This window comes from Carcharhinus amblyrhynchos, chromosome 21 (genome assembly GCF_965287045.1).
Source record: "Carcharhinus amblyrhynchos chromosome 21, sCarAmb.v2.hapA, whole genome shotgun sequence".
In the NCBI taxonomy this organism is placed as follows: domain Eukaryota; kingdom Metazoa; phylum Chordata; class Chondrichthyes; order Carcharhiniformes; family Carcharhinidae; genus Carcharhinus; species Carcharhinus amblyrhynchos.
In genome coordinates this window covers 21,906,822-21,934,386 of record NC_137344.1, presented here as the reverse complement: position 1 = coordinate 21,934,386, position 27,565 = coordinate 21,906,822, and positions in this window count along the sequence as shown.

Genomic DNA, 27,565 nt, shown 5'->3' with positions numbered 1-27,565 from the left:
AACCAAGAAAATCAAGCACAAGGCATCTCTACCAGATTTTTCCCAATTAAAAGGCTCTCCCAAATTTCCTTCAATATCTTTTTCTCTCTGACATCATTTATATATGTGAATTAAGGGTCCAAGTCACTGCGAACCACCCAATTCGAAATCTTCATCACCATGTGAATGCCCCTGGGTAATAGCATCTGGACTAGTGCCCAAGTGTGAGGAAGCAAGTGCTGCAGGGCAAAGTTGGGGAAGGGGTTGGGCAGGGGAACTCGAGACAGGATTGGATGCAAAATCCCTTGGATGGCCTGGTCCTTATCATTCTCTTCAAAATCAGCATCAGTTGCTAAGAAAGGATCTATTTCCTGCTGCTGCAAAGTTGATGTGTGGGAAAAGTATATAGAGCTCTGGATGGATATGGAAATGGCTTATTTGGATTACAGCGGTGAAAGGTAGGTGCTTGAGTGTTCCAGTGCCCAAAATATGCAAGAAAGAAGCAGAAGAGACAGAATCTTACAGCACACAAGGAGAACATTTGGTCAGTTAGGTTATGCTGACCCTTTGACAGAGATGTCCAATTTAGTTCCACGCCCTTGCTTTTTCCCCAGACAATGCAAATTAGTTCTATTGGACAACATGTCCAAATACTCATCAAAAGTTCCTGTAGGAGGTGATTCCACTGACCTTTCAGGAATTCCAGGTCTTCATAATCCTCTGTGTGGTGACACTTCTCTCTGCCTCTAGTTCTTTTGACAATTATTCTCCAAATATGACCTTTGGTTACTGATCTACTTGTCAGACACAATAATTTCTCTCCACTTGCTGTATCAAACCCCCTGAGGATACCTCCATTTGGTATCTATTTAACCTTCTCTGCTCTAAGGAGAACAATCCCAGCTTCACCAATCACCCTGCATAACTGAACTCCCTCAATCCCTGTGTCAGTCTGATAAGCCTCCCCTGTATTCCTTTCAAGCACTTGATATCTCTCCTAAGTACGTTGCCCGGAGCTGTGCATAAAATGCCAGTTGATGGCTAGCTACAGATTTTTTAAGGGTTTAGCATGAGCTGTAATTTTAGCTTTCAATGTCCTTAAGTATCCAGAGCAGAGTATTTGGTGTGTTGTCTTGTTGCCCCAGTGCAGTCATTGATGTTTGTCCGGTAATACTTCACAATTTTGGAGTGAGTTGATACGGTGCAACAGAACTAGTAATGTCCAGTGTCCATGCCCTGTTGTCTTCTTAGTACAATACCTTTCCACCACTCAGGCAGTAGCTTCGCCACTCAGCAATGAGGTTTTTCAACATCATGAAAGGTTTATTTTACATGCAAAAACTTCACAATTAATTGGCAAAAGGCATGTACTTCAATTTTTGATAATGAGGTACATTGGCCTTTAAGATTTTGCAGGGTATACAATTTAACCATTAGTACATTGGCATTTTATTGCATACCTTCCAATTTCAAACAACATTTTTAGAGTTTTGACATACAGAGGGATCTGGAATACAGGTACACAGATCCCTGAAAGTGGCCACACAGGTGGATAAGGTGGTCCAGAAGGCATACAGCATGCTGGCTTCATTGCCTGGGCCATTGAGTATAAAAATTGGCTTCTTACAGCTGTATAAAATTTTAGTTAGGCCACATTTGGAATATTACGTGCCGTTCTAGATGCCACACTACCAGAAGGGTGTGGATGCTTTGCAGAGGGTGCAAAGAAGTTTCACCAGCATGTTTCCTGGTCTGGAGGGTTTTAGGTATGAGGAGAGGTTCGGTAAACTCGGATTGTTTTTACTGGAAAGACAGAGGCTTAGGGGGTGACCTGATAGACGTCTACAAAATTATGAGAGATGGATAGTCAGAGGTTTTTTTTTCCCAGGGTGGAAAGGTCAACTACAAGAGGACACAGCTTCAAGGTGAGAGGGGGGAAATTTAGGGGAGACATATGGAAGAAATTTTTCACACAGAGGGTGATGGATGTTTGGAACTCATTGCCAGTGGAGATAGTGGAATGTTAGCAAAGTTCAAGGTGTATCTTGATAGGCACATGGATGGGAGGAGCCAATAGAGGGATAGAAACCACCTATGGGCAACAAGTAGTGGGTCTAAATTCGGATTAAGAATTGGTGCAGGCTTGGTGGGCCAAAGAGCCTGTTCCTGTGCTGTATTGTTCTTTGTTCTTTGATTACTTTTTAGATCACGTTGCTGCCTTAAGGGTTAACATTCGCTGGCCAACCAGTCAGAATGTATACAGTTCATACTCTGGCCTTAAATAATTTTAAATGAACATTTTAACTCAGGGCAGGATTGGCTGCTGAACCACTTTGATGGTCTGGTCCTCAATATTCTCTGCCAGATCAGTGTAAATCATTCCGGAACAAATCTATTTCCTGCTGCTGCTCCTGCTCCTGCTCCACTTAATTTAGGAGGTGCCTTCTTCCATAAACTACTATTTAAATAAATGTTCAAACATGCTCAGTGCCCATCAGTTAATTCCAAAAACTGGTTCGTAGGTTTTCTTGTAGAAATATGAACCTTTAAATCTGCTCCATGTTTTATTTGAAAACCAGTCATTTTTAGGACATCAAAATCTCTGCAGAGGAGAATAAAACCGGGGTGGGGAGGGCTTTTTCTGGGTGAACATATTAAGTGCAATTGAATTCTGCAGTTTAATTTATTGTGAAATGCAGCAGCCTGCCAGTTTCAGAATGCGCATCGATTTAGAATGCAATAATGAGGGCAAAATGACTCGTTTCATGTGGGGGAGGACTTGCTTAATTAGTTACATTTATCACAATTGTTCCAGTGGCAACGCTGATTTGCGGCTGAAGGACACTTTTACAAGATAATCTGAGCAGTTTATAAACTGACCTGTTCATCAGGCGTTGCTGGAGAGAAGTGGGTCTTAATGGAATCGAAATAAGACAAACACCAAAGAGAAGGTTTTATTTTGCTGTCAGCAAGTTGCGTTAAAAGAAACATTATGGACTAGGGAGGGGATGGGGCCAGGACGTGAACCTTTAGCTTCTGGCTTATGAAGTGTCACATCGAGAGCTCACTGACGAGATGGAAGTAAATCTGTTGGCTGTAGGAGTGCGATACGAGATGGGTGTTTTCAGTCAGCTTCTTAGTGATCAAGGGCCGATACTGATGAAAATTAGTCTTCTCTTTTGAGTTAATTACTTTCCCAATACACTCGCCCCTTTGTTAATTCATCGAATCATAGAATCTCTGCAGTGCAGAATGAAGCCATTTGGCCCATCCAGCCTGCACTGACAACAGTCCCAGCCAGGCCCTATCCCCATAACCCCACCCTGCTAACTCCCCTGTCTCTAAGCCACAACTTAGCATGACCAATCAACCTAACCCGCACATCCTTGGAGGGTGGGAGGAAACCGGATCACCCGGAGGAAACCCAAGCAGACACGGTGAGAATGTGCAAACTCTATACGGGCAGTCACCTGAGGCTGGAATTGAACCCAGATTCCTGGCGCTGTGAGGCAGTGCTCACCGTTGTGCCACCGTGCCGCTCTTAAAATTAAATGTTAAACTAAATAAGTCCCCCCTCTCCTCTCCTTTCAAAACCTTGTGGAAGAGTTCTTGTCCCCCCATTTCCCCTCGCAGTCAGAATACCTAAAATTGCATCAGCCCACCTACCATAGGAATGTGAGTGGTGAGGGGTGGTGCATGGGGAGATCCATTGACCTCGTGGGATTTTATGGTTTTGGGACGGGCGAGGCTGTAAAATGGGTGGGATTTTGTTGCCGCGCTCACCACAAAATTGGAAAATCCCACCAGAGGTCAATGGACCTTTGCATGGTCTGCACTCCCGGCTGCTACCATTCCCATGGCGGGTGGGCTGGGGAAATTCCCTCCAATGCCCTTTTTACAGTACTGTTTGATGATGTTTGAAAGAAAGGTCATTATAGTGGAAAATGCTACATTGTTGGAATGGTTGGAATAGAACAAAGAGTGGCGATCCAGTTGATGTTCATTCTGGGGGCTTGTTTCTATCCCTCCGCCAGCCAGCTGCCAGGTGGAGATGGGCCAGCTCAGGGGCCACTTATCTTCACTGAGGTGGGCATGGCAGTATCTGGAAGGTGAGGGGGAGTCTGAGGCTGCAGCGATCCAGTCTTTCCTTGTGGGGACTAGTGGAACCCTGGCTGACACTGAGGATTTAAAACTCACCTTGTAGGCAAGTCCTGCTCAGAGTACCATTGAAATGGAATCAGGGTCCTCTGTCTGTCACACCCAGCATATATTAATAAGGTTTCCACTGTAATCAGGTGAACACCTTGCCCCAGGCAAAACCAGAAGGGTTAAATCTGCTCCAGAGTGAGAATTAAGTAACACATAATCTCAACTTCTTTCCACCTGTGTCTACCAAGTAGAACATTCAAGATTAGGTTGAATAGGCAAGGAAGAAAAAGAATGAAGGGATATGGAAACAGGGTGGATTAATGTGTACTTGCACCAACATGGAATGCCTGGCAATACTCCATACATTATGACACTCTAAGAGATAGTTCAGTATGTGCTCTGATTTCCAACACTGCCCTGATTTCAAAGAACACCCATCCACTTTCAAGGCAACATCTATTGTGGTCCTCACTAAGATATTAGCAATGCTCCCAAGTAATTCCAGGAGTCTTGATCAAGGAAGTCACTTGATGGATGTCTATAATTGGTACTGAAGTCAGACAGTGGACTGATATTCTGCCATTTTCAGTTCATTTTCAGAATGTAAGGATCTGCGAAGGTGGTGGTGGAGCCTCTTTTGGTACAACTGAATGAATATAAGCCAGAGAGGCAGTTCAGAACCAACTCCTTTTGGTGTTGCACTGGAGTTAGACATAGACATTCCAGCAGGAAATGTAGGGTTCCTTCCTTAAATAATATTTGGGATCCAGCCGGATTTTTAATGTCAATCCAATGGCTTCATGGTCACTTTTAGTGAAATAGAGGCATTGTTACATGCTATTGGTGAGAGGATAGTAGTTCCGCTTTGCAGTTAGGGGACTGCAATATGGTCTGACTGGCTACGGTAAATGAGGGGCAACACTCCCTACACAACCGCAAGTCACAGAATAGAGATACAGGTGCCAGATTTTAAGCAAACTCCTCAGTTATGTGCCATTTACTAGGCAGAAAGCTCAGATACACACATCTAGATGATTATGTGTCAGTCTGCTGTATGTTTACAGCTGTTTCTTGTAAGATCTCCCAGAACCTTATAGTTATTTTTATAACAAGCTGCAGTTCTTACACCACTCCCTATGTACACTGAAATACACCTTTAAAGCTTATCACGCATAAAAGATTGTTATATGATGTAGCTACACAGTACTATTTATAACTAGAATGGGCGGCAGGTTAGGTGTAGATCTGGCATTGTGCATGCTCTCATTCAGCCTGCAATATGCCAACATGACCGCCTCCACAGCAAGATAATAAGAAAAAAGCAGACATGAACTGGAGGATGCCTCAGAACTGAAAATTGTTGATCCCATTGTGGGAGAGGGACCACCACGAGCACCTTTGTAAAGAAAACCATTGAGAGTACACAGGGGAAGGTGAAGTACAGACCAACTCCAAGTGGACCCTCTATGGTTTTGTACTGCCAGGCTGCAAGGAAGTACTGTTTTTGTAGTGCTTTAAAACCAACATCCATCAGTAAACTTGAACTTGAGTTGCTAACTGCTATGAGATTCTCTAGGGTGGGACAGATGTTAGCACTGCTGTCTCACAGCGCCAGGGACCCATGTTCGATTCCCAGATTGAGCCACTATCTGTGTGGAGTCTGCATGTTCTCCCCATGTCTGCATGGGTTTCCTCTGGGTGCTCTGGTTTCCTCCCACTATCCGAAAGATCTGCTGGTTAGGTGCATTGGCCATGCTAAATTCTCTCTCAGTGTACCCAAACAGACTCCAGAGCATGTTGAGGAGGAGATTTTCACAGTAACTTCATTGCAGTGTTAATATAAGCCCAATTGTGACAATTAACTTAAACTCTAGCACACACTTGCTACTCCCTGGCCTCTTTAAGAGGATGAATTTTTTAAATTAAAAAAAAGGTCCTTCCATTTAGAATCTGGAAAATGTTTCAATTTTCCAAAAAAAATTACAGACGATATTCAGCACTTTTAGTTGACAAGAACCATCTCCAACTGTTCTGAAAAACATCTCAAAGTAAGTTTTAAAAATATGAGACTGAACAATCATCAAAAAACGTACATGAAATAAAAGGACAAAGGAAATTGGATAGAGCAGTGAAGAAGGCTTATAGTGTGTTAGCGTTTATTAACAGGGGGTTTGAGTTTAAGACCCATGGGGTTATGCTGCAATTATACCGGACATTGGTGAGACCACATTTGGAATATTCTGTTCAGTTCTGGTCACCTCACTATAAGAAGGATGTGGGAGCACTGGAGAGAGTGCAGAGGAGATTTACCAGGATGCTGCCTGGTTTGGAGGGTAGGTCTTATGAGGAAAGGTTGAGGGCTTTTCTCTTTGGAGTGGAGGAGGATGAGAGGCGACTTAATAGAGGTTTATAAGATGATGAGAGGGATAGATAGAGTGGACGTGCAGAGACTATTTCCTTGGGTGGATGTAGCTGTTCCTGGGGGGCATAAATATAAGGTTCATGGTGGGAGATATAGGAGGGATGTCCGAGGTAGATTCTTCACCCAGACAGTGGTTGAGGTGTGGTATAGACTGCCTGCTGGGATAGTGGGGTCGTACACTTTAGGAACTTTCAAACGGTTATTGGATAGGCACATGGAGCACATCAGAATGATAGGGGGTGGGATAGCTTGATCTTGGGATTGGACATAGCTTGGCATAACATTGAGGGCCGAAGGGCCTGTACTGTGCTGTACTGTTCTAGGTTCTATGAAATTTAGAGGGAATTGTAAAGATTGTAAACAAAAATTAAGACATTTTCACGAACTAAAAAGACTGAATATTGTCCACCGATCTTTGGGGAAGTTAATTCTAATTGAAGTATTTACAAGAATTGAACAGGGAGAGATTTTATTTTTTAAAAAGCTCAGACTCACAAACCAAACTTTCACCTTCCTCTGCTCCATCAATGTTCTTCTTTGCGGATAATTGTAATCACCCTCTCCAAGGGGATCAATTTCCAATTCCATAGGTGTTCCAGTTCATCCTCTTCCCTCTTTGTTATCTTATTTAGAGACGTTACCAGTTGAATGATGTGTGCTTTATTAGTGAATAAACATTTTGAGACCAATATTTTCTTGGGATATATGAAATAAGATGCAAGGATATTTGTGCAGAGCATAAATTCTGGTGCAGAGCTGTTAGGCTGAATGTCCTCTTTCTATGCTCTTTCATTCTCTGAAACTTCATTTTACGAAGAACTTCCCTTAAACCCTCTTCAGATGAGCAGGTGAGAGGTGAGAGTGTGGTCCTGTTCTAGATGGCTGGAAAACCATCCTGCATCAATTTTTACAGATGCACTATAGAAAACATTCTTTCTGGTTATGTCACAGCTTGGTATGGTTCCTATCTGCCCAAGATCACAAGAAACTACAAAGGGTTATGAATGAAGGCCAATCCATTATACAAACCAAGCTTCCATCCATTGACAGCGTCTACACTTCCCACTGTCTCGGACAAACAGCCAGCATAATCAAGGACCCCATGCGCCCTGGACATTCTCTCATCCATCTTCTTCCTTTGGGAAAAAGATACAAATGTCTGAGGTCACTTACCAACCAACTCAAGAGCAGCTTCTTCCCTGCTGCCATCAGACTTTTGAATGGATCTACCTCACATTCTTTCTTTGCACCCTAGCTATGACTGTAACACCACATTTTGCACTCTCTCGTTTCCTTCTCTATGAATGGTATGCTTTGTCTGTATAGCATGCAAGAAACAATATTTTTCACTGTATACCAATACATGACAATAATAAATCAAATCAAATCAATTAAGATCCATTTCAAAACGTAACAATTGTCAAGTCCATTATGCTCATCATGAAGATATTACAAATTTTAAGACACTCAACAGAGAATTTGGCAAAGTGTCAGTTCTGGTGAGGAAACTGGTGTGAAACTCTCCAACCCCACTGCCCTGTTTTCATTCCAAATCGTATCACTGTAACTGCAAAATAAATGCAGTTTGCATCAATGGGCCAGCAACTCATAAAGCTCGGAACTGGCTCCACTGAGATCAGGGCACCATTTTTAGATCACATAAACAAATATAGCTCCACTCCCTCCACTACAGAGGTCTCTGTGGCCTACCCCGCAACCCATCCCACCCACCAGCACCCCCTCTCCCCTCACCTTCATGATCCATAGCATCCTTCCCTACCCCATTCCACCTCCCAATCATCCCTGGCATTCTCCCATCTCTTCCTGCCCCCATCATCCCCTGCATCAACCCGCTTCCCACATCCTGATCACCCCCGGCATCCCCATCCCTCCCTGTGTCTGCTCACAACTACAAGTGACTACCCATGCATGTGAGGCCCCCTCCAGGGCCTGCCCTGTAAAGTGCGTCCCTGTGTCAAGGAGCATTGCTGGGACACTGCCTGGTCATTTCCCACTTCCCACAGAGACTATACTGATCTTAGCACCCCTGTAACGAGATCACATCAGCAAAGTGAGGGGATGCTGAATTATATTTATTATATCACTGGCGAGGTGTGGTGAAAGTCAGAGATTGTGATCTTGCTGTCGAGATTCACAGTTTCCAGGTTTTGTCGGATCTTGAGCCCCACTGCGTGATCACGTGGATGGAAAGTACAGGCTCAAAACCCCGCCCGATATTTTTAAAATGGACACAACAGCTTTGAAGCCAACAACATATCATGTGACTTGGGCAACATTGCCTCCAGTCTGGCTTGAAACTCAAGAAGATACCAATTTAAAATACAGATAATCGCGGCCACTTGTGAAATTCACAAATCCCATTGTTCAGGATGAACTATCAGCAGGACAAGATTATCAAACAACAGAAGAGTCATCTTTCTACTTCACCCAAACAATAATAACATTAAAACTTAATGGGAAGGGTGATCCCAAAATCGTGCAGAGGGTTGGATCCAGAGAAAGGAGCTTTGTGAAACTCTCTGGCTCACAGCATCCTTTCTATCCTGATCAAACATCACTCTGCGCAATTTCAGAGCTGGCGAAGATCACACAGCCAGCTGGAGGGGCGGGGCTTAAAGAAGCTGACTACACCGGCAATCTGAGATTGGGACGCTTTTTTTAAAGGGTGCCCCGATCCCAAAGTTTAATTAAAAGACACCTCCCACCACATACATGAGCATTTACAACTGCCCTCCCAACACATGAACATTGGCATCCTCCCCTACAGACATTACTGTCCTACCAGCGACATTGAGCTCCCTCCTCCCTCCCCATGGACATCAGGCCTCCCTCCCCCCCCCACCCGTGGACATCGGGCACACACCTTCCCCTAGCAGGGAAGGGGAATACTCCCACCCCTCAGATGCAGAAGGAAACTCCTTCAATGGAGGAAGATAAGTCCCCCTGCCAGTGACACTTGTCAGTCCCTCTGGCAGTTGTGCCTGGTACTGCACCTCAACAGTGCTCCCTGGCCAGGGGGGCACTGCCAGGATGCCAAGGGACTAGGCATGTTCTTCAATTCACAAAGGTCACAGGCATCTCTGCACCCCTGGGGTGATCATCCTGATTTTCAGTAGTGAATTGTGTCAGCATGACATCATACCACACGCAGGAGGAGGGAGGATACATCTTGAGTAAGCGTTACAGCATCAAGCCCAGTAATAATATGTTAATATGCTGAATGTATGGAAATCAGATTCATGTCCTTTCTGGATGTAAACTTGGTCATATCACTGGAGAGGGTCAGGGAAGATCTCAAACTGAGATCTCGCCAGCTCAAGTCCTGCATTTGGCCACTCGTAAGATTTAATGGCCATTCCAGGATTTGCGCCCAACAGGGGCTAACAATTCTGCCCACTGTCTTTTCTGAAAGGCATTCAAAGAGCAATTTAAATTAAAGCACCATGGCTGTCTCCAAAACTGCCAACGTGTAAAAAGCTAAAACACAGTGCGTGAGAAACAACCCATTACTATTTTCTGGAAGAGGGACTTTGAACTTGAAATTGGTCACATGATTAAGACAGCCATGTTTATTACCTGTTCTTTTTTTGAAAAAACAGCAAAAGCTGTTTGGATCAGGAACATCAGGAACACCATCTAAAACATCATCCAAACATCCATAGATGTTTACAAGATAACCACACAGCTAAGCAAAACAACCAAACCTTGAAAGTGGGAGAAGAATTCACTCCCAACCTGTTTCACCTTCAAGTTCAACTGTGAACTGACCTCCTGACAATTCAACGACAGGGAGTCTTACGACTTATAGAAAATCCTGCACTCCAGTCAAATCATAAATTCATCTATGAAACTATAGACCTGCTATGAAAGAAACTGAAATAATTGCTACCTGCAATCATACATATTTTCTGCATCCATACCTATTTTTTGTCTGTGTAATGGTGCGTGTGAGAGAGTGTGTTAAACCTCCAGGTCAACTGTCTGCTGATAAATAATCTTTATTTTAAATTAGCAAGAACTTCGCTGCTGAAATAATTTGCAATGGGAAAAATCACCGTGTGGGTAAGAAAACACACTAAACACACACATCAATAGACTTCTTTACTTTCAAATTTTAAAAAAAGCTTGGTGCTGGAATTATTTGCATCTGGGCAAACCACTGTGAGAGTAAGAAACACGCACCCTTACATGTAAAACACTTTGATCTTGGGCAAGAGCAAAACATACAGGCTGGAATTTTCCAACCGTTCATTGCAGCGGGATAGGCAAATCCCACCAGATTTGGTTTGTTGCCAAATTCTCTGTCTTTGCTGCAGTGGGAGCGTAGCGTGAATGAACGGTAAGATCGTACCCAAGCATTCTGTCTATGACTTGATGTTAAAAGTTAATATTTCACTAGGGAGTCCTTCAGGCTGAGCAGAGAATGCCAATGGTCGTGATCACAGCTCCATTTCCCAGCCAGTCAGTGGTTTTATTCTGGTGTCACCCGTTATTCCAGATGAAATCTCTCTCCTGCTTTTTTCTCAAGCATTTCCTTTCCCACGCTGACTGATTAGTTTGACCGGGTCGCTGCGTACTTCATTCCTCCGTGACCACTTCATTCTTCAATTGTGTAGATGTTGTTCTTGAGCCACACTTAAACATTCCAATGCAATCATGAAGATTTTGAGACAGATTCCAACCACTGTCCTGAAAGCCTGCCTGGGGAAAGTGCCAAATTACTGCAGGATGTGGAAGTCACACAGAACATAATGGGCCCAATTTTACCATTGTGTCAGGCCCATTTTCGGGCCTGAAAACTTGATAAAGTTCAGCATGAGGCCATTAATGTGATCCGCGCCTGCGTCCACGCAGATGCCCGCTTTACCAAAATGATCACAATCCGAATCGCGCCCGAGAGAGGCGCAACGGTGATTTAAATGCATTTACATGCATTTAAATTGAATTAATGGGCTGCCCATCCAACTTTACCTGCATTTCGCCCTCTACCATTGCATTTGCGCGTCCAGATTCAGCGCAAAACAGACTTACACGGCAAAGGTCTGTTTCAGGCGCTCCGGCTTCTGAAGAGGTAGGTCAGGGCTTCCAACTGCTTTCTAACTCAGGTTGGTGGTGGGAGGAGGGAGGCCAGATCATCCTCTGGTGGGGGGGAGCGGAGAGGAGGAGGGTCAGATATATCTTTGGTGGGGAGGGAGGAGGCAGGAGGCCTCATCATTCTCTGGTGGGGGAGTGGGGGTGGGGGATGGAGGCCAGATTGTTCTCTGATAAGGTGAAGAGGGAGGAGGAGGCAGGTCAATTATGTAGTGGGAATAAATAAATAAATAAAGGGGACAATTATGTAGTGGGAATGGGGGGATGTCTGTGGGGACCAACGCTCCTGCCTTTCGCTCCTGAGTCACTTTATCCACTTTTGCGGCCTGGGAGCGATGTGACAGACGAGCGTTTTTCAAATTTTTTGACTGTGCGTGAGCAATTGAAGGCTCCGATCGGAGCAGCAGAATTCCAGGCGCGATAAGCCTCGCCCACAGCGCGATTCAGACCCATGATTTTTTTTTTCAGGCCAAGTGTGTATGGGGACGCCTGAGAACAGATTTCTAAGTCAGATCTGAATTGTGCCCAGATTCAGCATTTAGAATGAAAATGGTAAAATTGGGCCCACTGTGTTTTTGTTCTGGAGTTATATTTAGTTTGGAAGGGAGGGGAGAATGAATTAAATCAGACATTGTTTGTTCTTGGACTTTCTTCAGTAAGATTCTTCATTTATTTTAAGTTTTGTGACTTCAAATGTTGACAGTGTTAAATTATGGTTAAGAATGATCCCAGTCCCCTCTATACTTGTGCAGTGAGGGAAATTGCCATTGTAACCAACAATACAATTAGCAATAATTGGTTTGTTAAGCAGCAGAATAAATAAGCAATTAAGTCAGTTATTAAAGGATATGATGACTTGAAAAGCATCCAGGAACTATTTTAGAATCATAGAATCATAGAAAAACTACAGCACAAACAGGCCCTTCAGCCCACAAGTTGTGCTGATCATATCTCTACCTACTAGGCTTACCTATAACTCAATTCTATTAAGTCCTATGTATTCATCCAGAAGTCTCTTAAAAGACCCTATCGAATTTGCCTCCACCACCACTGACGACAGCCGATTCCACTCACCCACCACCCTCTGAGTGAAAAACTTACCCATGACATCTCCTCTGTACCTACTCGCCAGCACCTTAAGCCTGTGTCCTCTTGTGGCAGCCATTTCAGCCCTGGGAAAAAGCCTCTGAGAATCCACCTGATCGATACCTCTCATCATCTTATACACTTCTATCAGGTCACCTCTCATCCTTTGTCTCTCCAAGAAGAAAAGTCCGAGCTCTCTCAACCTATCCTCATAAGGCATGCCACCCAATCCAGGCAACATCCTTGTAAATTTCCTCTGCACCCTTTCAATGGCTTCCACATCCTTCCTGTGATGAGACAAACAGAACTGAGCACAGTACTCCAGTGGGGTCTGACCAGGGTCTTATACAGCTGAAGCATTATCTCCCGACTCCTAAACTCAATTCCTCGATTGATGAAGGCCAGTACACCATACGCCTTCTTAACCACATCCTCTACCTGCAAAGCCGATTTGAGAGTCCTATGAACCTGGACCCCAAGATCCTTCTGATTTTCCACACTGCTAAGAGTCTTACCCTTAATATTATATTCCTTCATCCCATTGGACCTGCCAAAATGTACCACTACACATTTATCTGGGTTGAAATCCATCTGTCACTTCTCCACCCAGTCTTGCAGCCTATCTATGTCACGCTGCAACTTCTGACATCTCTCCAAACTATCCACAACACCTCTGACCTTCGTGTCATCGGCAAAGATACCAATCCATCCCTCCACTTCCTCATCCAGGTCATTTATAAAAATCACAAACAGCAAGGATCCCAGAACAGATACCAGGGGCACGCCACTGGTGACTGACCTCCATGCAGAAAAAGACCCATCTTCAACCACTCTCTGCCTTCTGTGGACAAGCCAGTTCTGGATCCACAAAGCAACGTCCCCTTGGATCCCATGCCCCCTCACTTTCTCAATAAGCCTTGCATGGGTGACCTTATCGAACGCTGAAGTCTATATAAACCACATCCACCACTCTTCCTTCATCAATGTGTTTAGTCACATTTTCAAAAAACTCAACCAGGCTCGTAAAGCACGATTTGCCTTTAACAAAGCCATGCTGACTATTTTTGATCATACTATTCTTCTCTAAATGTTCATAAATCCTGTCTCTCAGGATCTTTTCCATCAAATTACCAACCACTGAGATTAGACTCACCGTTCAATAATTCCCTGGGCTATCTCTATTCCCTTTCTTGAATATAGGAACCACATCCGCAATCCTCCAGTCCTCCGGAACCTCTCCCGTCTCCATCAATGACGCAGAGGTCATCGCCAGAGGCTCTGCAATCTTTACGCAAAGATCATCGCCAGAGGCTCTGCAATCTTCTGTCACTAAATCATTCCGTACTTAGAAATGACACCGAATACCTTTTGAACGAGTATTTAAGGGCTCAAACTCTCTCTGTAACTTTTTTTTCAGCAAAGCTGCCATGTTTCTCTTGCGATACATCATTGAAATATTTTGTTATTGAAAGTTGTTCCAAATATTTGTTAGATAATGATCAGGGAACTACCAAATGTTTCAACAGATTAAGAATTAAATAAAATTGAGGTAGCTAAAATATAATTGATTTTAAGGAAACCAGTCAATGTTTCATTAAAGTACGAAGTGCTGGGAATCATCGCAATTGGCACAGGTAATGGGGCAGCATGGTGGTGGGATGGCATGCTGGCACAGTGGTTAGCACTGCTGCCTCACAGCACCAGGGACCCAGGTTCAATTCCTAGCTTGGGTCACTGTCTGTCTGGAGTTTGTACATGCTCTCTGTGTCCGCATGGGTTTCCTCCAAGTGCTCCAGTTTCCTCCCACATATGCAGCTTAGGTGCACTGGCCATGCTAAATTCTGCCTTAGCTTACTCAAACAGGCACCAGAGTGTGGGATTTTCACTGTAACTTCATGACTTGCTTATTTTTTACAAATCCATCCCTTTTACTCAGTTTTGATACAACTCCTTCCCTAAGTTCTGAAAAAAACATATCATGAGATATCTTTTGTCCAAATTTGTGGTGTACAAGACACTTTTTCAACTGCTTAAGAATGTCTCTGTTGCAAAGACTATCACATTGAATTGACACTTCATTTTGTTGCAATTTCATATTGTGTCTCCCGCCTTTCTAATTGTAGTGAGTAGCTAATAAATAATCTACTCCTCAGTCCCATGACATTAATAAGAAGTAAATCAATAGAAGGCTCGCGAAAAATTAGGTGACAACTATATTAGTTGCTGCTCTGCCTAAATAAAACAATGGATAAAACATCCCAGGATATGAATTGAAAACCTGAATAATTGTGTAAAGTGCTATGTTGTCCAGCATTAAAAGATTACATCAAGCCTGATGAACACTAAAATCAAGAGGAAATGGGAGTAAACAGCATGTGTGTTAAAAGTTTTGCAATCAATAGTTTACAATAAAAACCTTCAAATCTGTTATATGAAAGTAACAATAGATATTCCAGTTCTCTTCCTGCACCTAATGTTGCACCAAGATGGACTTCCATCTGCTTCCATTGCAAGTCATTCCTGGAGCAGGTTGCTGGGGCAGCATGATGGCACAGTGGTTAGCACCGCTGCTTCACAGTCCCAGGGACCCGGCTTAGATCGCTGTGCAGAGTCTGCATTTTCTCCCCGTCTGTGCGGGTTTCCTCCAGGTGCTCCGGCTTCCTCCTGCAGTCCGAAAGATGTGCATTGGCCAGGCTAAATTCTCCCTTAGTGTACCCAAACACTATATCCCATGGAACTGGCAATCAGGGGAATGCCGGAGCCCGGAATGCTGAACCCCTTGCCGATATTGTGCCCCTGGGTCTAAGCTGCTGGAGCTGCAAAGGCAAAGTGGCGATTGTCAGGATGGGGTGACAGCAGACCGGCCCTGAGTGCAAGGCCGATTGGAGGAGTCCCATCGCCTTCTATCTGAGGAGATAGTGCTCGAGGTGTCACTGTGACGCACCGAGGCCAACACTGCGAGGTTGGCGCCGCTGTGCACTCCATGGCAGGAGATGTCCGCTCCGTGGTGCAGGCGCTGGTGAAAATCTATGAGTGTCAGCGCCAGAGGACAGTGAGGCTTCTGGATCTCACTCCAGCTGCCCCTCCATCCCATGGAGGAGTACAGGAGCCCTCAGGAACCCATAGGGAAGACGATTGGCAGGAATACAGCCTGGGGCCCTCCAGCCAGGAGACCCTGGGTGTTTCCAACCCAGCTGACAGCCCCTTCCTGTGAGTGACACACCTCAAACCACAGCACCGAGGATGGAAGCAATCAAACATAAAAGTGGGTCTGGATCCTTACGGTCCCAATCCCCCAGGTGACATTCGCCCAAGATCATCTCAGATAAAAGGGTGTGGACATCAGCACCTCAGCTATGGATCCTGGGGACACACAGACATAGTGACGATTAAGAAACTGTAGTGAACACGGTGAATATATATTAAGGATCAGTTCAGAACCTCCAAGGTATATTATAAAATTAGCCTAAACCTCAACTATTTTTGATGTTGGCATTAGTATGAGCATATAGAGGGCGATTCTCCCAGCTCAAGCAGCACAGTGGGCTGGGAGACATCAGCGGAGGCCATCTCACAGGCTTCCCACTGGGCATCACGGCCACCACGTGTCACCCAGCCGAAGATTTCCAGCATCACCAGCTCCACACCGGAAATCGGTACAGAGCTGATTAGCATATGGAAATCTTCATTTCCATTTCATTAGCAGGACTGAGTCTGAAGTCTCCAGGCCCACTTGCGTCTCCCCCGCCCCCACCTTGAGTGGTTCATTCCAGTGGGGTTTACAATTACTCCCAAGAATGGCGAACAGGCTGACTCCACTGGATGGAAGAGAGGCCATTGAGGCACTCCCCAGGTGGTCAGGAATAAGGGGGGGGGTGCCCCTTGGGTGCTGTCCAAGGGCAAAAACTGGCACTGACCACCGGGTATCAGGCAGTGTCAAGGGGGTGGGGCCAGAGGGGGTGGGGTCCCACTGCCACCCTGCAAATAGGATCACTGGCCGGGGGAAGTAGGACAGTGATCAGGACTGGCCATCCAGGTTGGGGGAGGAGGGGTGGGGAGGTGGGGTGGGGTTTCAGGGGGAAATCGAGAGATCAGGGCTGGCCATCCATGTGGGGGCGGGGGGGTGGGGGGGGGGGAGACTGCTGTGGGGGGTTGGTCGGAGCTTGCCTGGAGAGGTCAGAGAGGCCAGTGATTGGGATGCTGGCAATGCAGGATTACTGCGCATGTGCCAATCTCCACGCTGACAGATAGGTGCATGTGCAGTGGCCCACTCAGTGCTAAGCTGCCAGCCTCTTGGCAAAAATAGACCCAATCCCCTGATTTTCTGAGTGAATGCAATTGAGGCACTCTGTGATGCATGGTGTGTTGGAAACTCACTCTGGAAATCACGCTAAACAAACCAGCAGAAGTTACTCCTATTTTCCCATAAAGTGGTGACTTAGAATGTTTTTGGGAGAATCTTGGCCATAGTGTTTCACTATAGGAATGATTCGGTTGATCCACTAGGAAGCTTTTATCAAAACAAACTTTATTTAACAATACAGTTACCAAGTGGAATACTTAAACTTGACAGCATACAATTCTTAACTGCTAGCCTATCTCTATTGGCTCCAATTTAAGCAATATTCCTCACAGACATTAACTCCCCATTAAAATCAGTTAGCAAACAACAGGCTTAGCTGCTGGTACAGGAGCTGCTAGTCCTCAGACCTCCAGAACCCCTCTGAACAGAGATACCTATTTTCTAGACTTCTATTTCCAGAGAGAGGAAGAGAGAACTATTGATCCTTGCTAATTTAAACAAAAACTGTCTGCTTGTCTCTCTGTAGGCCTAGCTCCTCCCATTAGCACATGACGTGCTCTTGCCGATCAACCTAATCAAACCCTACTTGAACCATAGGGGGCAACCCAAAAAATTGCATTAGGTCAGATTAAAATGAACACCTCAATATCTAGGATCAGTTATGATTCTATATTCTCAGTGGATGGGCTGCCTGGAGCAGACTAATCAGCACTGTAATCAGAACTGAAGTTTAAAACATCTTAAAAGAAACATGTTATAAATACATTTCTTAAAGGCAGCGCCATCACAATAGGCACCATTTTGTTTTGAATGTTTGGTAATAAATTTTGCTTCACTCACCCACAGACTAATCACCCACTCTCTGTTCATACCACCATTGAGACAACCATTGCACTCACCCAACATCTCATCCCTGTGGGGTGTGGGAATGGCAGTGATGTGTCCTTTCCACCCTCTTACAGTCCCCACTAAGGAAGGGCACTCCTTCAGCTGTGATATGGACAGGAACCTAGGAAGGAGGAAACGGGAAATGCTGCCTGCACACCAATCTTCACAATCCCTTTAGTGCAAAGGGTGTCCCGAGAAGATTAAAGAAGGCATGCAAGTGACCCCTGCCGACCCCTTTCTCCGAAATGATGATTCTGCAACCCCCCCACTCCTGGCCCCGAATTACACATACCTGTGTCCCCCAAGTCCTCTCCGGTGCCCCCTGAGCAGTGCACACCGCGGACGGTACTGGCTGCCTGAGAGCTCACCTCTGTAAACCCCCCCCTTGGAGGTAAAGGGACCAGGTTCACACTCACGTAGAGATATAACTGTCACTGGCATGGTGTCACGCCGACGCCTGCTGAATATCAGGCGAAGAGAGAAGTGCTCGCTAATGACAGACTAATGTATTAAAATGAGTTTTCTGCATTCCTGCAGCGTGTTTCTGGTCACTCCAGTAACGAGGATCCAGGAACATCAGAACTCAGAAACTCGCCTGCGTGAATCACGCTCTCGGGATTTTGTGCACACAGTTGGAGAGTGCAGGCTCAAAATTGGCCTCTACTGTTTTTCGTCGAAAGATTACACTCCCTGCATCGTGTATTCCTTTTACTCTTAAATTACAGTTCATATTTACACAATAGGCCCCAACAGAGAACTTCCTTTCATCCTTAATCGTTCTGGCAGTATGACTCACAGAAGCACTGCGATGTCTGTAAAATAACTAAATATGATGCTGCTTCATGGCTCAGTGCTTTCAAAGAAACAAGAGTGATCTGCCTTATATGAAGTTTAAAGTAGGTCAGGTAAAAGGCCAATTATTACCCTCTTATCTAACACTTTTGTGTCATTTTCCAGCAAATTCCTTTGTACAATATCTCAGCTACAAGTGTTTGAGATGCAACAGAGCCCTGAAGTCTGACATGTTTCAGCTCATTATGTGTGAAAAGTCTGTGTGCATTTTGTGAGAAATTGTTGTGAACTCTTTCAGCATCTGCACCTAGAGCAGTTGTGGTTTAATGCAAAGAAAATGATGGGTGTAATCCTAATGGGTCCCCACGCTGAACCATCAGTGTCACTAGCCAGGAAGATAGTGCGGGAGGCCAAAACTCTGATTCATGCCTGACCCCCTTTTTACCGATAAAAATGGCTTCAGGAAGCCCAAGGGCACAAAGCCTACCAACAAAAAATGACAGGAGCTAAAAGAATTTAACTGGATTGGCACGGCTGCTTCTGTCCTCACCAGCATAATATCACGCCTGCACACTGTTCTGTGGTAGCGGAGGCCAGGCACCCATGGCCACACCGGGGGGGGGGTTCAGAGGTCATTGGAGCCTCTGGGTGGTCGGGGGTATGGGAAGGCAGTTCCCACCTGACACCCTGACAGTGCCCAGTTGGGCACCATAAATGTGCGAGATGCAGTGCCAAGGAGGTGGCATCTGAGTGGGGCTATGATGAGGGGGGTGTATGCACAATGACGGGGTCATCATCCTCATAAACCTGCATTGCATTCCCTCCAGGGTGAAAACATCCTTCCTAAGGTGTGGTCCCCATACCTGCTCACAGTATCATAAGTGGAGTCTAACTAGGGTTTTGTACAACCGCGACTTTACATCTGCATCCCTATGCTTCAGCCCTTTAAGTACGAAGGCCAGCATTCCATTGGCTTTCTTGACTTTTCTGCACCCATTTGTAGCATTTTATGGAGCTATGCAACTGTGCCCCCAAATCTTGTTGGACATCCAAAATGCCTTTGAAGATATCAGCATGCCTTCACTAAAGGGAATGTGTGACATATGGTCCAGTCTTAGTTTCACTTTGGCCTCTGTGCAGAACACAGCACCCACAGCTCTGCTGCTGATGCCTTCACATTTTCTATCCATGTATGTATGTTTTTAATGTGCAAACAAATGAATCCACATTGTGTTTAGCCAATCCCTTGAAGTGATAGGTGCTTTCCATCATAATAACAACAAGACTGGTACCAAAGGTTAATGAGGAAGAAAGGGCAAAGCAATGGTGGGGAAAGAATTCAGTGTGACAGGGACCAAAGTTAGGACAGGAAAAATGAATTAAACAATCATGTTGAATATTTAGACAGGTGAAGTCTGCTTCGAGATCAAAGAGATTTGGCTGATTAAGAAGTAGAAAGCTGAGACTAATCTGTGAGTAATACCACCACACTGTAATTGATGAAGATTTGTTCATTTACCTGGGTCCAAGTTTCAGAATGAGCTGACATCAGCATTCTTTACTGTTTGAACAGTAGAGTTATAAATTAACCTGTAAACTGAGGGAGGCTTCGATTGAATAAGAATGCAGCACGTAAGAATTGTGCATGGAAAGATTGAAGGAATGGGAAAGGTAGAATGGGATGAGGTGGAACAACAAAGTGAAAATGAATTATTCAATATGTTGCTAAAAGATGACAATAAAAGGGAAAGGAAGAATGGATTAACCAAAGTGAGATTGAACAATAGCATGAACAGTTGGGATGCAGTCGTATCAACATCACATAGGCTCATAATATTGAAGGTGGACCTGTCAAATTATTATTGCAGGTCTCAACCTCATTTAAATACATTGCATTGAGGAATAGAGAAAAGTACAGATGACAATCATATTTATTCTTCATTTATGTCTCCTGAGGGACCAGAGTGTTCACATACATTGAGAAAGCGAACCCTTTCAGCGAGAATGAATAGTGACCAAAAAAAATTACAGCATAGGAAGAAGCCCTTAGGACTTCCAAGCCTGCACTGACCATGCTGCCCACCTGAACTAAAAAACCTCTACCCTTCCAGGGACCATATCTCTCCATTCCCATCCTATTCACATATTGTCAAGACGCCCCTTAAAACTCACTATTGTATCTATTTCCACTATCCCCCCTTCTCCCAGCAGCAAGTTCCAGGTACCCACCACCTTCTGTGGAAAACATTTGTTTTGTACATCTCCTTTAAACCTTGCTCTCGCACCTTAAACCTACGCCCCCTTGTAATTGACTCTTCCATCCTGGGAAAAAGCTTCTGACTATCCATTCTGTCCATGCCCCTCATAATCTTGTAGACTTCTATCAGGTTGCCCCTCAACCTCTGTCATTCCAGTGAGAACAAACCAAGTTTCTCCAACCTCTCCTCATAGCTAATGCCCTCCATACCAGGCAACATCCTGGTCATTTTTTTCTGTACCCTCTCCAAAGCCTCCACATCCTTCTGGTAGTGTGGCGACCAAAATTGAACACTATATTCCAAGTGTCGCCTAACTTTCATCATGGACAAAGGAGGATAGGTTTTACCAAACCACAAATTTAACAAGAAAAGTTTGGATTATGGTTGAAATTGAATTTCTAAAACTAGCAGATCAAATAGTAATATTTGCAACCATATCATTGCGAGGGAGATTGAATATAAAAGTAGGGAGGTCTTGCTGCGGCTGTATAGGGCATTGGTGAGGCCGCAGCTGGAGTACTGTGTGCAGTTTTGGGCGCCGTACTTACGCAAGGATATTTTGGCCTTGGAGGGAGTGCAGAGGAGGTTTACTAGGATGATGCCGGAGTTGAGGGGGTTGAGCTATGAGGAGAGGCTGAATAAATTAGGCTTGTACTCGTTAGAGTTTAGAAGAATGAGGGGAGATCTCATTGAGACGTATAAGATGATGAATGGGATGGATAGGATAGAGGTGGAGAGACTCTTCCCGCTCAGAAAGGATAGTAGGACTAGGGGGCACAGCCTCAAGATAAGGGGGGGGGCGGTTTAGAACGGAGTTGAGGAGGAACTTCTTCACTCAAAGGGTGGTGAATCTCTGGAATTCTCTGCCCGTTGAAGTGGTGGAGGCTACCTCGCTAAATATTTTTAAGACGCGGGTTGATGGGTTTTTGATAAGAGAGGGGATTAAGGGTTATGGGGAGAGGGCGGGAATGTAGAACTGAGCCACGACAGATCAGCCATGATCTTATTGAATGGCGGGGCAGGCTCGAAGGGCTAGTTGGCCTACTCCTGCTCCTATTTCTTACGTTCTTATGTTCTTATTGCGCCGCAACACATTTAAACCAGCACAGTTCAGAGGAAGTGAGTGTGCTATGTGTGATGGAAAGGATTGTTTCTGGACAAATTTGGTGTACAAATGATTAATTTAGATAACAGAAAATTATCATTGTAACATCAGGCCTTGACCACTATCTATATCATGAAGCCAATGCTGACACATCTACCAAAATTAGGGCAACATTTTCCTGCTTTCTTCCTCACACAGCATGTTTTCTGGCAGCAACTCCCCATTGGATGCCAGCAGGATTTTCCAGTCCTGTCATTTGGCATGGCTCATGCACCAGGTAACCCGCAGAGGGGGATCTCCTTCTGCGGAACCTGAAAACCTGGCTGTTGGGGAGGGAGAGACAATCCCACCCTAGGTTTCAAATATTTTGTTTACCTACCGTATTTATTTTGTTAACAGGACAGTTACAAAAAGACATAGTTGCAACATGATGGTGAATTTCATGTACACGTTTTTCTGTTGCTAGTTCAGGGAGGCCATGCATGGGAACAGGAGTTGGAGGAGAAGTGAATTACATGAAGGAGATGATGCATTTTCTGGGGTGTAGCTGTGGCATTGATGATGCATTTCCATCACACGTTAACCTGCAGGCAAGTTCTGTACGATTTGTGAAGAGTCTGCATCTCCATTAATCCCGTATGACGGAGTGTACACAAGATGTTGTTGCACTGAAGTTATACCCACAATCGGGAATGAGGACAGATAAATTACTGGAGCACTTGGTCTTGAGGCAATATTAATGGGCATTCGCCTGTATTCAAATAGCTTGTATAAACTATTGTTGCTGACTTTAACTGTCTGCTCGATGGGGCACACACAAAGTCTTATTGCAGTAGAATTGTAACAGATCTTTCACTAATTGAATTTGCTGAGTTGCCCTTTAAACATACGGGAAAAAATCTAATGGACAAAGAGAAACATTTTGAATTTCAGGAACCAATCTCCATAGTAATGAGGTTTAGTGTTAACTGCAGTCTGGACAGTGAAGACAATTAAACTCCACCTAAACCGGCCAGTATGAAATGTGGCATGAGTGTCTAAGTGGATGATACCATGATTATACCATCAGCAATGACTGCTACAGTCAATCAAACCTGAACTGAGCTCAATGAATGCTGATTAGGTGAGATGAGCAACGTATGAGTATATCTAACACTCTCCCTGGTGGAGGCTTTTGAGCGCACTGACAATCCCTTCAGCAATGTTGTTGAGAGCCCGTTTCCCTTGGTAAGGCCACCCATGGCAACAAGGTCGCAGAGTGCAGTGGGAAAGGTGGGGGTACATGATCTTACAAAAAAGAATCGGAATGATGCGTGAGTGAGAAAACGAGAGAGTTTCAAATGGGAGAGGTTGGTTGCTGAGATCTATGGTCTCCTGCACAACTACTCACACCCCCCTCACTATAACAAACATCAGGAACCCCCAACAGACTTTGGGGGACCCCTTCACACTGATCACATCTCCCTGCAGAGTTTCCTCCACTCTTGGCCCACCATCGATCACCCCTCCCCCCCAGCAATTTGACTACTGATTCCTGCATAAGGCAAATGGAAGATGAGTTGTACAGCATCGCTACTTACACTTCAGTCAATGGCGAACAGTGTTCCATGAACTATAGTTGCTCTGTATGCATTGAATATGCACGCATACCTGCAAGTAAGTTTATGCAAGTTTTTTTTTCCATGATTTTCATTGGCCTAGTATCCATAAAGGGAAGAAAAGATATAGACTGAGGGAAATACTTCTGCAAATGATGCTGAGCCAAGAGCTCATGTACAATAAAATCAATCGTAAGTTGTAGTCAACTTGAGCACTGGAAATGTAAAGTGCTCATGGGTATAAAGCAAAACTTTATGTAACAAAATGGCTTAGCACGAGGCTGACAATCTGAAGGGAAAAATTAGAGTGAGATTGTTGATCTACAGGGACCCTGGTTTGATTCCCGGCTTGAGTCACTGTCTGTGTGGAGACTACACATTCTTCCCATGTATACGTGGGTTTCCTCCCACAATCCAAAAGATGTGCTGGTTAGGTGCATTGGCCATGCTAAATTCTCCCTCAGCATATCCAAACAGGCACATGAGTGTGGCGACTAGGGGATTTTCACAGTAAATTAATTGCAGTGCTAATGTAAGTCTACTTGTGATACAAATAAATAAACTTCAAACACCAACAGTTGTTCATTTTAAGGACTAGAAAGGCTGACAGGCAGCAATTAATGCTAAATGTGTTGTTAAAAGCATTCTTTGGCTTGATGTCGCATGACTATCCATGCAATACAGTACTGGTATAGGACCTTCATGCAGCTCAACGCAATTGAATGGGAAGCCAGGCAGCTATGTGCTGCTTTTGTGAAGCTAACGGAGGAGCAGAAGGAAACTCTTTTCCACAGTTAATAGCATATCTGACCTTTCCTGAAGTTGCTGTGGTGTGCACATCAATAAAGGTGAACGCCATTCACCTCACCATTATCTTGACAACAATTCTAAGCCCAAAGTTACAATTCTACTTCAATCCTCAGACAGAAAAAAGAATCTTAATTCCCTCCCAATCCAAGGGTCTACAGGCTCGGGTGGCTTGCTCACACGAAACCGCAATGAACACATCAGTGCAGCAGTGATGTTTGAGATAAAGAGGGGGAGGTGATGGTTCATTTGCACATATTGAAGAAACGTGATGAAGATAGAATACTCACACTAAATTGGAGTATAGGAGCAGAGATACACAACTCCCTCCACAACCCCCACCCATCCACACCTCAAGTGCCTGTTCTGCCATCCATTAGAATCATCGCTGATCTGCAGCCTAACTCCATGGGGATGATTCTCCCAAAAAAATCTAAGTGTCAAATTTATGTAAAAACTGGAGGAAATCACGTTAGTTTTGTTCAGTGGGAGTTTCAAAATGAACATCCCAGACTCTGAGCACTGTTGAATGTACTAGCGAGAATCAGTTCAAAAAGCTGCGAGTAAGGCCTATTCCTGCTGGAGAGGCCAGCAGCATAGCGCTGAGCTGGCCACTGCAAATGCACCGATCTGTCAGCGCAGAGATCAGTGCATGCACAGTGACCTCTGTCTATTGGCCTCCCGATCACTGCCCGGCCCCTGACCCCGGATTACTGCCCCTCTGCTATGGCCGATCGCTAGCCCCCCAAATGTGCCTGGGCCAGCCTTACCCCACCCAACCCCCCCCTTCCACTGCCCCGATCTCCCGATCCATCCCTGATCTGACCCCTCCTCCCCCCCACTGACAGCCCTGAACTCCATCCACCCCCTGCAGTGCCAAACCCCACCACAATGCCAGCCCTCTCCCCGGCAGTCCGCCCCCCCAATCTCCACCCTGATGGCCAGCACTGATCGCTGACATCTCTCCCGCTGTCACTCTACCTTAATGCAGTGGCAGCTACCCCCACTGATCACCCCCAGACGTATCACCTCCACAGGGGCCCGCCTCTGTATCAGGCCCTGCCCCATCAGGCCCTGCCCACTTCTCCCTCAGCATTGGCACTTTGCCCTTTGGGCAGTGCCAAGGGCCCAAGCTCGCATTGCCAATGTGGCACTGCCTAAAGGGTACCCCTCCGGTGCCCAACCCTCTGTGGGGTGGCTTTGATTGCCCTCCTTCACTCCAGCGGGGTCAGGCCACCAGCTTCCCGCAAGTGGGGGGGGTGTCCATACTGAATCCCGTTGGAGTGAAATACTCCTGGCAGTGGGGAGATGGGAGAGGCTAGTGGACCCAGAGGCTTCAGCCCCAGGCCTGCTAGTAGCACTTAAATTAGATTTAAATTACATGTTGTATTTATTAGGCTGATTTGTGGAGCGGAGCTGCATAATGAAATCCAGCGCTGGGAGACACACAGAGGCCATGGCACCCAGTGTGGAGCCCATGAAACAGCCTCCGCTTGAGCTAAAAAGGCAGTGCAGTGGGATGAGAGAACAGCACCCTGGATCCCTTAATCCCTTTGATAAACAGAAATCTATCAATCCCAGCTTTAAAATCAATTGGCACAGTGCCGTCTGCAGGAAAGAGATCCACATTCTAAATTAAGTTTATTTATTAGAGTCACACGTAGGCTAACATCAACACTGCAATGATGTTACTGTGAAAATCCTCCAGTCGCCACACTCCAGTGCTTGTTCGGGTTCACTAAGGGAGAATTTTGCAAGGCCAACATACTGAACCAGCATGTCTGTTGGACTGTGGGAGGAAACCGGAGCATCCGGAGGAAACCCGCACAGACACAGGGAGAAAGTGCAGACTGCACACCAACAGTGACCCAAACCAGGAATCAACCCAGGTCCCTGGTGCTGTGAGGCAGCAGTGCTAACCACTGTGCCACTGTGTCACCCCACATGTTGAATTGCGTATAGAATTATTTTCTAATGTCACTCTTAAAAGCTTTGCCTCTAAATTTTAGGCTGTGTCCTCTGGTCCTGGAGTAACAGCAGAATAGATTTCTCTCTACTCTTAATGTCTTGAAAACTCCAATCAATTTCACTCTTTAATCATTCAAGACTTCAGGGAGTCCAGTCCTACCCTGTGTCATCTCTCTTCATTACTTACCTCTTAGAGTGCATTACAGTAAATTTATGCTACATTCCCTCCAAGGCCAATATATCTTTCCTAAGTTGTGATTTCCAGAACTGTTCACCATACCCCAGTTGTGGTCTAACTAGTGCTTCATCCGGTGTGGCTTCCACTCCATCGTATTTTAATATAAAGGTCAGCATTATGTTAGCCTTCTTATGAAACTTTTTTTGCCTATGACATTTTAATGATCGGTGCACATGGTACTCTAACTCTCTTTGCAACACCCCATTTCCCAAGGATTCCCACTTATGGCTAGAAGGCAAAGCCTCTCTTCCTTCACTCTCCATAATTCCATGAAAAAAGATTCAAGGAGCAATGATAGATTAAAATCCAAATTGACCAAATTTGCATCCCTTTAGTGCTACCCCATAATGACTGGAACAACCAAATTTTCATTGTAACCATGAGATGAGTTTAGGAAGCATAGTAAATGTTAATTACAGTATAAACGAGGTCATTTTATTCAGTGCTATCTTTCACTTCTTTGACTTACATTGTCAGCTGTTTAATTGTACAATCTATCACCCTTTCTGGAAAATGAGAAACAGCATTACATTGCCTGGGTGATTAAAACTCCATTGAAAATTGTTGGTACTAAATTGGATAGATTGAGTACAGTTAAAGAGCCTCGGCTAGTTATCACTTGTTTAATATATGGCTATTTTATAACAAACATGAGTCATATCTTGCAATGCTGGTGAGTTTTTACATATCTGGAACATCTCAGCAGTGCAGGATGTGACTTTTTTTTAAGAACACATTCAAAAAGTTAAAGTTTATTTATTAGTCACAGGTAGGTTTACATTAACACTGATGAAGTTACTGTGAAAATCCCCTAGTCGTCACACTCAGGCACCTATTAGGATACACTGAGGAAGAATTTA